Raw genomic sequence first — 6247 nt, forward strand, 5'->3', positions numbered from 1 at the left:
AACAATCCCCTATGAGCAAGCACTTGGCGACAGTGGGGAGGAAAAACTACCTTTAAAAAGGTAGAAACCTCCGGCAGAACCAGGCTCAGGGAGGGGCGGCCATCTGCCGCGACCGGTTGGGAGGGGTGGAGCCGATGACAAATGTATACACAACTAAATATTAAAGCAAATATGCTTTAAAATTGATGTTTAGGGAGTTGAAGTAACTGTTAATATTTAGTTGTATATAACTTTGATTTTATAGGAGACAGAGTTGAAGTGGCTTAAGTGAACAGTCTCAGAAACCAGATGCGCTTCTTTTTCTTTTTTGGCTTTTCTCTCTGCATGTTGTCATCTCGGGCCTCTGGATTTTCTGGTTTGGTAGTACTGGCCTCCTCTTTTTCTTGCTTATTATTTTATCCTCTTGTTGTCTTTTGGTGTGTTTGGTGTGTTTTCAGAGGTTTCACTCAAGCTCAGATTGTTCATTTTCTGAACTAGGAGTCGGATAGTGCTTGGCGAACAACGTTTTTGGCTAATCTGTGTCCCTGCTGCTGGTTCTGGCCTCTTGTTGTCTTTTGGTGCGTTTGGTGTGTTTTCAGAGGTTTCACTCAAGGTCAGATTGTTCATTTTCTTAACTAGGAGTCGGATAGTGCTTGGCGTCCAACTTTTTTGGCTGCTCTGTGTCACTGGTGCTTGTCCTGGCCTCTTGTTGTATTTTGGAGTGTTTTCGAAGGTTTTGGTATCACTCGAGGTCGTAACATCCATTTTCTCAACTCGGTCCTGGATAGACCTTGACAAAGAACTTTTTTGGATGTTCTGTGTCACTGGTGCTTGTCCTGGCCTCTTGTTGTATTTTGGAGTGTTATCAGAGGTTTTGGTATCACTCGAGGTCGTAACATCCATTTTCTCAACTCGGTCCTGGATAGACCTTGACAAAGAACTTTTTTGGATGTTCTGTGTCACTGGTGCTTGTCCTGGCCTCTTGTTGTATTTTGGAGTGTCATCAGAGGTTTTGGTATCACTCGAGGTCGTAACATCCATTTTCTCAACTCGGTCCTGGATAGACCTTGACAAAGAACTTTTTTGGATGTTCTGTGTCACTGGTGCTTGTCCTGGCCTCTTGTTGTATTTTGGAGTGTTATCAGAGGTTTTGGTATCACTCGAGGTCGTAACATCCATTTTCTCAACTTGGTCCTGGATAGACCTTGACAAAGAACTTTTTTGGATGTTCTGTGTCACTGGTGCTTGTCCTGGCCTCTTGTTGTATTTTGGAGTGTTATCAGAGGTTTTGGTATCACTTGAGGTCGTAACATCCATTTTCTCAACTTGGTCCTGGATAGACCTTGACAAAGAACTTTTTTGGATGTTCTGTGTCACTGGTGCTTGTCCTGGTCTCTTGTTGTCTTTTGGTGTGTTTTGAGAGTTTTTGGTATTACTCAAGTTCATATTGTTCTTTTTCTGAACTTGGAGTTGGATAGTCCTTGAAGAAGAACTTTTTTGGATGGTCCGAGTCACTGCTGTTTCTTTTTTCTCAGTGTCTACTCTCATCCTCTTTCTCTCTGGAGAGTAGCTCTCAGAGTTGTTTTTGCTGCCTTTGGAAATCTGACTGTATTTTCTTTTCTTTTCTTCACAAATACGTCTTTTTTTCCTTGGTGGAGAGCAGCTGTCGTCACTTCTGCAATTCTGTGCAACAGAATTCGGGCCTCGCTTCCTCTTGAGTGGAAGCTGGAAATGTCTTTCATCAGAGTTTGGCTCTGGATTTTGGTCGTCCATTGTAGTAAAGCCAGCGTAAGCTTGTTGGCTTTTGCTGTCTTTACTCTGAGACATGTCAGAGTGTTGATGAAGTGACTGTCTTAAAGATTCAACTATTTTAAAATTTCTCTCAGGCGTACCTTTGAATGCTGCAATCTCGAGTGTTACAAGTAAACTGCATGACAGTTTGGGCTTCTTACCCGGATTTAAGGATTCACAGATCAAAGGCATGTTATGACATCATGATGATGTCATAACATAATGTAACAACAACATTCTTTTTTTTTCTTTTTTTTTAAATTTGGTTCTATTGTCTATTCTATGGGGCTTTGGAGCGTGATGTCACGGCAGGGGGCGTGGCCGCCGGGGCGCCATTTTAGCAGGCCAAACAAAGGGCTAGTGATGGTAAATTTGATTCTTTTTACTGAATCGAGTTTTAATGAGTCACTCACCAAAGTGAATCGTGTTTTTTGAGTCATTTGATTCACTGAGTCAGTCGACCAGAGAGTGCAAAAAATGTACATTTTCACTCAAACTTAATTTGTTTCTCTTTTCATGTAAATCCTACTGCTAAGACAACCCGTTCTCACTCCCGACACGTAAAATACTGACGATTTGTCACGTCCCTTAACTTCTCATGCTGACGCTAAAGGTACCTTCCACGTTTTTATGCAATGCTGTGGGTTGTCAATTCATTCCAATATGAACCCGCTCGCGGCGATCAGAGACGCTTCGAGCAGAGGCTCCAGCCGTCCATTTACTCCAATAATAACTCCATCACAGCGAAACATGACGCTGTGAAGCACAATCTAACTGGAGAACCGGGGACCCTCTCTGCGAACGGGTTTTTCACCCTAATTTAATGCTTTCTTTTAATGACATCGTTAACATTTCTCAACAAAAACACATTAAAGTATCACTGATAATTCAACAATAAAATCGCTTCATGTTGTGGCCATCACACAGTGTTTTCCAAAGTGATTCACGAGCTGAAAGTGCAGATTTAACATACATAATCCTTTGTTAGGTTTATTATTTTCATTTCACACGTAAAACACATTTATAGATTCATCCACCACTCCTGTTAGTTTCGGCTCCAACCAATCAGACCAATTTATGCAGACGGCGCACTAATCCCGTAACTGCACACTACCCATAATCCTCAACCGCCGTTGCTATGGAAATGAAGATAACAACAGCTTGGTGCTACCCGTTATTCCTTTATTTACTCTAAAATAATAACCAGCGATAATACGAAAATAAACTGGCCCAGTGTTTAATTATGTAATTACAAATTGCAAATTTTATTTTTTTCTTTTATTTTTTACAAATTGCAATATTTATCTACAGCGCGCCTTTAGCGACATGTCAACAGATCTTAAGCAAGGCGATTGGATGGTTTTTACTGCAATGCATCTTGGGAGTCGTAGTAAATGTATCTTTCAACTCAGGTCCTGCAGCGAATTTTTCGACTCGACACGAGGCAGATCCTAGCTAAGTAAGTTGTGATAAACTGTGGGTAATTTGCATGTTAAACTGATATTAAACTTAAAATGTTTTCACAGAGCAGTCTGTGTACCAAGAGAACTACTTCTGCAAAAGTTTATTTAATTTTTTTTGGTGATGTATTCTCATGTGTAAGACACTTGCTTGGCCACCCAGCTAATGTTAGTACTGCTCTATTTTAGCAATGTATCTTTTCTGTAATCAATTCAGCTTTTTTTAACCCTATTCACGTAATTAACTCAATATTAACGACTTTAATCTCGTAATTGATTTTTTTCTAAATATGGTGTAATACTGCCTCGTAATATAAGTTATTTCTTTGGTCATAAATTATTTTTGTAATCATTTAACCAAAACAGACCTGAAATAATCCTTACATGTTCTATTTTCATTTGCAGAAATGACAAAGCCAAAAACCAAACCATGCCCTTCCTGTCAGGCTCCAAACACCTGCAACAGGAAGACATGCAGTGGATGCCTGGGCAGCCTGAACGTAAAGGAGGGATTGAAAAAAAAAACAAGAACAGTTTAAAAACAGTAACTGGGCTGCCTCTGTTAAAAACAACAGAAATGCGAGCAGGGTGGTTAATTCAGCCCAGTTGTCAGTAAGTTTAAAAGTTCTGATCTAATAAGTGGTTGGTCTGCTAGACAATTCTTTATTAATCACAGTTGTCAATGTTTTCTTGTATATCATGAAGTAAGAAACTAACAAGACATGTATATACACATAAAATATTAATTTATAAAAGAGCATAAATAAAAAAGTTATTCACATCAGAATAACATCATCACACTAAAGACATCAAACTAGAAAAAACTTGTTAAAAACTATTTTTATTTAAGCTACTTCTGATTTTTAATTTAATCGGCTATTAACTGAGAGACAAAACATTTCAAGATGGATTTTATCATACATTTACAGGTTTGGTCACCATAAATACTTTTTAACTATCTACAACAATAAAACAACAAAGATGTGAAACTTAAAGGTTTGTTATACATCAATTTGCTTACATGAAAGACTGGCTGCATGTTTTTCTTTGTTGTTCTTGCAGGTTTCAAAACTACATGCCCTGGGCTACCAGCCAATTCTGTTTCTTGGACAGTTTGACCGTAAGGGCCGTATAGTAGGGGACGTGATCACTCAGATCGAACCAGCGGAAGGTGCTGCACGTGACATCCTCATGAAGATGAGGAAGCTTTATGAACACCTTCTGAGAAGTAAGATATGCTTTGTCCATTATCTGTAACCAGGTGTCCTTATCAGGTAGCCTATCCTAGCTGTCTTTGGGTGATACTCATGGTACACCCTAGATAAGAAGGCAGATCACCACGGGGTACACAGAGACAAACAAGATGGTGAGGATGAGGATAGTTAACAGTCACCAGCTATTCTATTCTATTCTACTCTACTCTATTCTGTTCTGTTCTATTATTCAGCCAAGGTTCAGACCAGTAACCTTCTTGCTGTGAGGTGACAGCTGCCCTACATGTCCTGTTGCTAACATAAAATAGTGTTATATATGCCTTATTACATCCCCATGTGGCGTTCACATCACCAAAGCTAGCCATACTGAACCTCTGGTGTTACCCACCTGAACAATTTTGTATGTGTGTGTGTGTGTATAGTATGGTCTTTCACACTCATGTATATACAAATGTAATTTTAAAAATCTTCACGAAAACCAGACCTGATAATTCTCTTCGAGACTTTCTAGTATAACAAATGTTATAATGTTACCAATATGAACACCAAGATTCTTAAATAACTTATATACTTCTTAAGAGGTTACCTGATTACCTCCCTGAGGTAGTTAGCATCACCATTGTACAAAACTCCTAAGTCACAGTACTAGCTTGAAGTGTCAAATGTTATGCACTACAAAGTCAGGAAAGTAGTGTCATCAGAGGAAAAAAGTCATTAGCTATCTGGATTTATAGTCACACTCATTAATTTATTAATGTACAATGTAGAAAAGCACTACATATGTCACACTACCCTAGAGGGCACTTGTACTGAATGATTTGGGTCAGTGAGTGTGTGAGATGACATATTTGATGCCAATATTTACAAGTTGTAACTTTAGTAAAAACTTAACTGAAAACATGCAAATCACTACTTATTATGTGTTTATGTGTACTGTACATTTTTTCAACCCATTTTAATGAATATTTAATATTTAAAATTTTGCAGAATTACAAGCTTCACCTCCTGCTAAAAGTTCTACACCAGCAGCTGGACCATCCTCTGCTGACAGTGTCGATGCTGGACCAGTCCCAGACCCAGAGGCTCTAAACGAGGAATTTATTCTTCATTTAGAGCCTGTACCAACATCTTCCCTCTGTCAGCCTCCTGCATCCTCCTCTTCATCTCTGCTTCCTCCTGCATCCTCCTCTCCGTCTCTGCTTCCTCCTGCATCCTCCTCTCCATCTCTGCTTCCTCCTGCATCCTCCTCTTCATCTCTGCTTTCTCCTGCATCCTCCTCTTCATCTCTGCTTCCTCCTGCATCCTCCTCTCCGTCTCTGCTTCCTCCTGCATCCTCCTCTTCATCTCTGCTTCCTCCTGCATCCTCCTCTCCATTTCTGCATCCTCCTCTCCGTCTCTGCTTCCTCCTGCATCCTCCTCTCCATCTCTGCTTCCTCCTGCATCCTCCTCTTCATCTCTGCTTCCTCCTGCATCCTCCTCTCCGTCTCTGCTTCCTCCTGCATCCTCCTCTTCATCTCTGCTTCCTCCTGCATCCTCCTCTCCATCTCTGCTTCCTCCTGCATCCTCCTCTTCATTTCTGCTTCCTCCTGCATCCTCCTCTTCATCTCTGCTTCCTCCTGCATCCTCCTCTCCATCTCTGCTTCCTCCTGCATCCTCCTCTCCATCTCTGCTTCCTCCTGCATCCTCCTCTCCATCTCTGCTTTCTCCTGCATCCTCCTCTCCATCTCTGCTTTCTCCTGCATCCTCCTCTCCATCTCTGCTTCCTCCTGCATCCTCCTCTTCATTTCTGCTTCCTCCTGCATC

The 6247-nt window shown here is 40.7% G+C and overlaps 1 long non-coding RNA gene across 1 annotated transcript; it reads left to right on the plus strand.

Moving 5' to 3' along the window:
- The first annotated feature begins 2853 nt into the window (after positions 1 to 2853).
- Positions 2854 to 5792, plus strand: LOC146379022 (uncharacterized). Its single transcript, XR_014801550.1, has 4 exons — positions 2854 to 3229; positions 3636 to 3842; positions 4293 to 4458; positions 5432 to 5792. It is a non-coding gene; the product is annotated as an uncharacterized LOC146379022 (long non-coding RNA).
- The last annotated feature ends 455 nt before the right edge of the window (positions 5793 to 6247 follow it).

This window comes from Perissodus microlepis, chromosome 10 (genome assembly GCF_051167445.1).
Source record: "Perissodus microlepis isolate ML-2025 ecotype Zambia chromosome 10, ASM5116744v1, whole genome shotgun sequence".
Lineage (NCBI taxonomy): Eukaryota > Metazoa > Chordata > Actinopteri > Cichliformes > Cichlidae > Perissodus > Perissodus microlepis.